The sequence below is a fragment of the Sciurus carolinensis genome, chromosome 6, assembly GCF_902686445.1.
Source record: "Sciurus carolinensis chromosome 6, mSciCar1.2, whole genome shotgun sequence".
NCBI classification, from domain to species: domain Eukaryota; kingdom Metazoa; phylum Chordata; class Mammalia; order Rodentia; family Sciuridae; genus Sciurus; species Sciurus carolinensis.
In genome coordinates this window covers 87,617,920-87,624,262 of record NC_062218.1, presented here as the reverse complement: position 1 = coordinate 87,624,262, position 6,343 = coordinate 87,617,920, and positions in this window count along the sequence as shown.

Genomic DNA, 6,343 nt, shown 5'->3' with positions numbered 1-6,343 from the left:
TCTTCCACCTATCTTTTATTCAACAGGTTGTTGGCCTTGGAAATGTTGCTTCAGGAAAAGAGAGATTAGGGTAGAAAGTAAAAGAAATGAAGAGAATTTTAGATTTAGGTAAATGACTAGATTCCAAACATGAAGGAAAATAGATTTCCCCGCAATTACAAAGAAACTGTTCTGTCATAGGAACAGAGAAGGGGTTGAAAATAAAAGTCACTGTTGGTCCAAGAGCAAAGGCAAACTAGGATTGGCTCCTGGGGTAGAGTCTGGGGCTCTGTTAATAGTGTGGTGCAACTCTGCATATGAATCCATGAACAGTTTTCAAAGATTTCTTGATCTCAAAAATGACATGTAGGTACTAAAATGCCAATGGACCTGAAGCAGCCAATTTGGTCAAACTGGTGGTTGACTCTGTGGCATGCTGAAGTTCTGGGATTTAAGATTTCATGCCATCATGAAGAGAGAGATTTCTTCACACTTAAGATTCTAAACTTTTTGGTACAACTGAGGAGGAAAGGGTCCTCAAAAGGACCAAAGCTAACTATAGGAGATGACTATTGTCCTACTCAAAATTCATCTACTCCCTCACCTTATTAACAATAATCTGTTTTCTACAAGGTGCAATGTATCTAATAAAAAAAAAAAATCTTATGATCTCTAGAATCCCTCATGGCTAAGAGCAGGTAATGAGGCCTACATCTTTGGAGGGACATTCTGGAAAACTTATGGAAATGTAACCAACTCAGCTGCCAAGCAGATTTTGCCCTTTGCCTTTCCTTATTTCTTGTTTGTAAGTTTATTGGTGACATGGAAAACTGTGTTCATCATTGTTTTATCCCCAAAATAGTATATGTTGCTCAGTGATCATTTAATTACTTTGATTCAATGAGCTAATAAATACCTAAGAGAACATTGCTTTCCACATTATGTAAATAATTATTATTTTGAGTGCCAAGTTTCTCAAAGCATCTAAGATTTTAAAAAAAAGGTATTGTGTCCATCTAAAATTAAAAATATATATATTTTAAAAAATTAAAAATAAAAAGTCACATCTTTTTTAGGAGTAAGGATCAATGTATTAATAAAGCCCAATATTATTTTTAAATAAATGACACTAAAACATCAAAAATAATAAATGTTGTTTTTTGTTAAAACTACTTCAAATCATCTTTGGTATAATGCTATGATAACTTTTTCTTTGCTCTCAGTAAAATAAGCCCCTAAAATTGTCAGACTGCTGGTTTCCTTGTGAAACATAAAGTATAAGTCAAGATAGGAGAGTTTATGTAAGGGTAATAAGCAACATCCAACTCTCAGGAGTGGCTACTCACATTTATTCCTAGCTCATTCTAGGTCTATTGCCAATTCAGGTGGTTCTCCAGAGCTACTCCTCTTCCAGAGTTTCTCAGTATCCGAGGCTACTTTAATCTTTGGCATTCTTATGTCAACAAAGGCCTTCACAGTCTTTTCGGAGGAAAGAACATGCTAAAAGATTTCATGTCAGCCGTTAAATGTTCTGCCATGACAGAGACCCTTATCTTTACCTCCCAAAATGCATTGGTAGAGCTGGTCACTCACATGAGTCACCTAGTTGCAGAGATAAGAGGAAGTATATTCTTCCCATGATCCCAGAAGGAAAAGAGAAATAGACATCATGATCCTTTGCAGTCTCTACCATACCTCAGCAATTTTTAGGAAAAATGCACCCATTTCCCCTTAAGTTAGAGGTTTTCGATCTTTTGGTTCCAGTATCTCTTTTTACTCTTAAGTAAGAAAGTTTTAGTTGATATTGATTTTATCTACTAATATTTAATCATATCCAAAACTAAAACTGAGAATATTTTAAAATATTTATTAATATTAGTAACATTCATTAATTTATTTAAGAGAACAGTAATAAATTCATCATACATTAATACAAATAGCATGTTTTTCAATTAAAAAATAGGTATTTGGAGGTGATACAAAAATAATAATTAGATGAATGGCATTATTTTATATTTTCCAGAAATTTCAACAGTACCTTTTGTACAGGGATGGCAGTTGTTTTAGTCAGGTTTTTTTTTTTTTTTTTTCTTATTTTTACTGCTTTGACTGAAAGACCTTAAAAGAGAAATTAGAGGAGGAATTGTTTATTTTTGGACTCATGGTTTCAAAGGTCTCAGTTCATGGAAGGCCAGCTCCATTCCTTGGGGCTCAAGGTTAGGCCCAATATCATGGTGGAAGAGTGTGGTGAAGGAAAGCTGCTGGGGAATTACACCAGGAAGCAGAGAGAGCTAAGCTCAACTTATAAAATATATGCCCCAAGAGCACACTACCTGGGACCCACAAACTCCAGCCACACCCTACCCACCTTCAGTTACCACCCAGTTAATCCCTATCAGGGGATTAATTCACTGACTGGGTTAAGGTTCTAATAACCCAATCATTTCACCTGTAAACTGTCTTGCATTTTCTCACACATGAGCTTTTGGGGAATACTGAATATCTAAACTGTAACAGCAGCTACATTCACATGTAGTTTTGGCATTCAATCTGGTACGATATCATACTTTAAGCCCTAGTGATACCGCCGTTTACCGGTGACGAGTTCTGCTTCTTCTAATGTTGAAGATTAAGCACTAGAGAAGCACGCCAAGGCAAGCATATTAAGCAGGTTTTATTTAAAGGGAATAATACAGACTTCTCCCGGCAGGAAGAAGGGGGCCATGGCTGATGTTCTAAAGTCCCAAGAAGTGAGCACACCCTGCATCTTTTATAGGTTAAAGTCTCTTTTGTTCTCCAGTTCTCTCCCCCCTTATCTCTCTCTCCTTCCTGCCTACATGACTAGGCCCGGTTTTGCATAAGTGAGAAGCCAAGGGCAGGGGGAGGGCCAAGGTGATTCAGGCGGGTAAGGGCCAGGGGGCATTAATTAGCAGCTCCTTGTTTGCAGTCCTTGATAAAGGCAGGTAAATTTGGTAATCAATGGGCTCCGGAGATCTTTGATATTCCATTCTTCCAGGGGCAGTCTCCAACTTCCAAAGGCAGATGGCTTCATGGCTTCATTTCCTCGAATTGACCGATTTTCTATTTCTACACTAACTACCTGTCCTTAATTCTGGCTTCATTCCCCCCTTTAGCTATAGGAACTCCTAACTGCTTTAAGGAAAAGGGGGCGTCGGTCGTTCTGGCTGCTTCGAAGCTGAAAGGGGGCAGCGAGGGGTAAAGCAGTTTGGAGTTCCTTTTTTAAAAATCGGGTCAATCGAGGGGTCCAAGGTAGAAGTCTGATTGGGGAAGAGCAGGTTGTAAAGTCATCTGGGGGTGGGTGCTTCTATGATAGAAGAACAAAAAGACATGAGTACTGAAATGAGATTAGTACAAAGTAAATGTTGCAGCATCTGGAACATGCCACTGAGTATCATGAAAATGACAGAAGTCAATCTCTCACCAGGAGGTGGAAGAACTGAGAAATTGTTCCCATAACTAGGCCTAGCAAAAGGCTGGAGAGGACAAGGCCTTTATTTGGGGGCTTTAACATTGTCCAGGTTATCAGGAATGTAAACACAACATTTAACTCTTAATGTCATAGATGTCCCAAAAAAATATAGTTAAGCTATACTTAATGTCATCTGATTTTTGTAAAATATCCCTTTATTGGTATAACCTGTGTTTAGTAGAGAGCTCTATACTTCTGTTACTTAGGGCTAGATAATCATACGAGCAAACATAGATTAAATCTACCTGTGTAGCTTAGGAAGGTCTGCAGGCCTTAAACTGACTAAAAACTTCTGACTCTGGCAGTTTCTCTTGATAGTTATCAGGCACATTTGCTGAAGAATCTTTTATTTGTAGCTTCCAGTCTTTATTCTAGTGGGCTAATACAAGTGTACATCTTAAGTTACATTTAACTATTATTTCTTTTAAATGCCCGAGAATGGCTATATTTTGGTTTTAACTGTTTTGCTGGGTGTCTAAGATCAAGCTGGTCAAATTGACCTGGTTCCTGTCTTGTTAAAGAGTCAGCTGAGTTCCCACAGGGGCCACTTGTAGAGAACTTAAGAGCAGCTTCTTAGCTCCACCAGTGCTATTGGTTAGGTAGGGTCTCCTTGATGAGGTGACTTCCTTTGGAAGCATAAAGGGATGTCTCCCTTTTTCCATGACCCTCCTTTGCAGCAGATGCACTGAGTGATTTTTCATCCTCTAGTCTCAACAATCTCCTTGATCAGGAGGTTGTGCGACCCAGAGTTGCAGCACTCCTTAGAGAAGTCCTCTTATTCCCTGGGTTCAGGCTGACTGAGGGCAAAAGATCCAAATACTGGTCTATCTTGCCTTCTGTATTTAATTCCAATCTCTAAGTTTGATCTTAATCATTCAGCAAGCCAGTCTCGCCAGTCATAAAGTAAGAGTACTGGGCTTTAACTTCAATGTCCATAACTTTACAGTTATTTACCCTTTTATCTAACTGGAGTCTGCATTAGTACTGGAAGTTACTACTATCTGTTCTCGTATCTGTTACCACTATCTGTTAGGTGATGGCTTATTATCACAAGTTACCTAGGTTGCGAGTTCTTGAAGCACCTACTTCTGCAAAACATTAACAGGTAACAATTTTATAAAATGAAATTAGCAAGAGTAAAAATATATTCAGCTTGTATAATAGCTATCTTGAATTTTGACTGAGAACCACATTATATTCCCTATTTGAGATCATAGTAATTTTACAACAAAAAACCAATCTTTTGACTATAACTTTAAATAAGCTGAAGTCTGACTAACAAATAAATAAGCTGGAGTCACTCTAACATGCAGTAAGGTGGGAGGCAGAGCCTTATCTCAGGTAAGGCATGGCTCTTTACAGACCTTAAGTGTTCTAATTCTGATGTTGATCTTTGCTTCTTCCTTAAATATCATTAAGTAGTTTACATATACTGTTTCCTGAGTCTATATAAACTTTATAATTAACACAATTTAACATTGTATCTAAAACATGAATCAAAGAAAGGCTGAGAGAGCTTTTAACTTTCCTTTTGTGATAAAGTGGCAAAATGTTTTCATGTTTCAGAATATTAACCTTTAAACAAGTCAGGCTCTAACTTTTATAAATACATTTACATTTGAAATTCTTTTTCTCAGTGTAAAAAGTAACCAATTTTGCATATACCCTATTGATAACAGGTCCTATAATAGAACATTAGATGATAGAAATTAATCCCCAATAAAATTTACTCTTTATAAGCTTAAAATTACCATTACAGACAAGTTTAACCTGGGGAATAGCAGCTTGATAAATTCCCTGCTTTAAAACTTGTATACCTGAAAAATATGAACACATTTAATATACAACTAGAAACCATTTCACAATTACCTTGACACTTTTATCTTACCAAATTTAGTTTTTAAAGAAAAATTTAGACTCTGTAACATAGTACAATACTCTAACAGTAGTTTAACCATAATTGTATAAACCCCAATTTTTAAGACTAATTGTTCTAAAGAATAAAACTTACTAGACACAAAGTTAAGAGTAAATTAGTGTTTCTAAGAAATCCTTGTTATTTTACCATATAGATTAAACTTTGGTTTATATCAGAACATTAGTATTTCACCTTAGGAAAAACCTTAAATAGCTTTAGCTGTTTCACATACATACCACCAACTTAGTTACACGCAAACTTGTTGAAACTTGCCCTTTACTTACACAGACTTTCTTAGCACTTACTTAGACCCTCATGTATTTCATCACACAAGCACTTTCTTACCCAGAAACATTTCCTTTTTCCTTTTACTAAATATATTTCCATACCCAGAACCTTTTATTTTCTCTTTCCTATTTGTTGACCCCTTTTTGTTCACATTCTGAAACAACTCTTATGAAATTTTTGAATTTAGATAAATTGCTCTATTTTAATAAGATTAAATATTTTGTTGTTTATAGTACTCTAATTGAAACACAGTTGAAACTTTTGGGACCCTTTGTATATAGAATTGCACTTGTTAGGACATAACTCTTAGTAACCTTGTTTTTAGTTTAGTGATGACACAAAGCAAGTTTAAACCCTTTTATTTACCAACCTATGAAAACACCAATAATGTTTAAGTATGATACCCCATGGAATTTAAGGAGTTAAGAGTACTTGATGTTATTTTACAATTAGCATTTTAACTTTGCAAATTAATCAGATGTCTCTACAAACACATTTGAGTAACCCCATACATGTTAACTCTAATTCACTTATTCTGTAAAAACCAAGAAAGCAGGCAAGTGTCCTGAACAGTATTTGCTGTCTCTTTCCTGTTGAAGAAAAGTCCTAGAAACAATTGATATTAGACATTTTATTAACATCAATATTTTATTAGCTTGACCACCTAC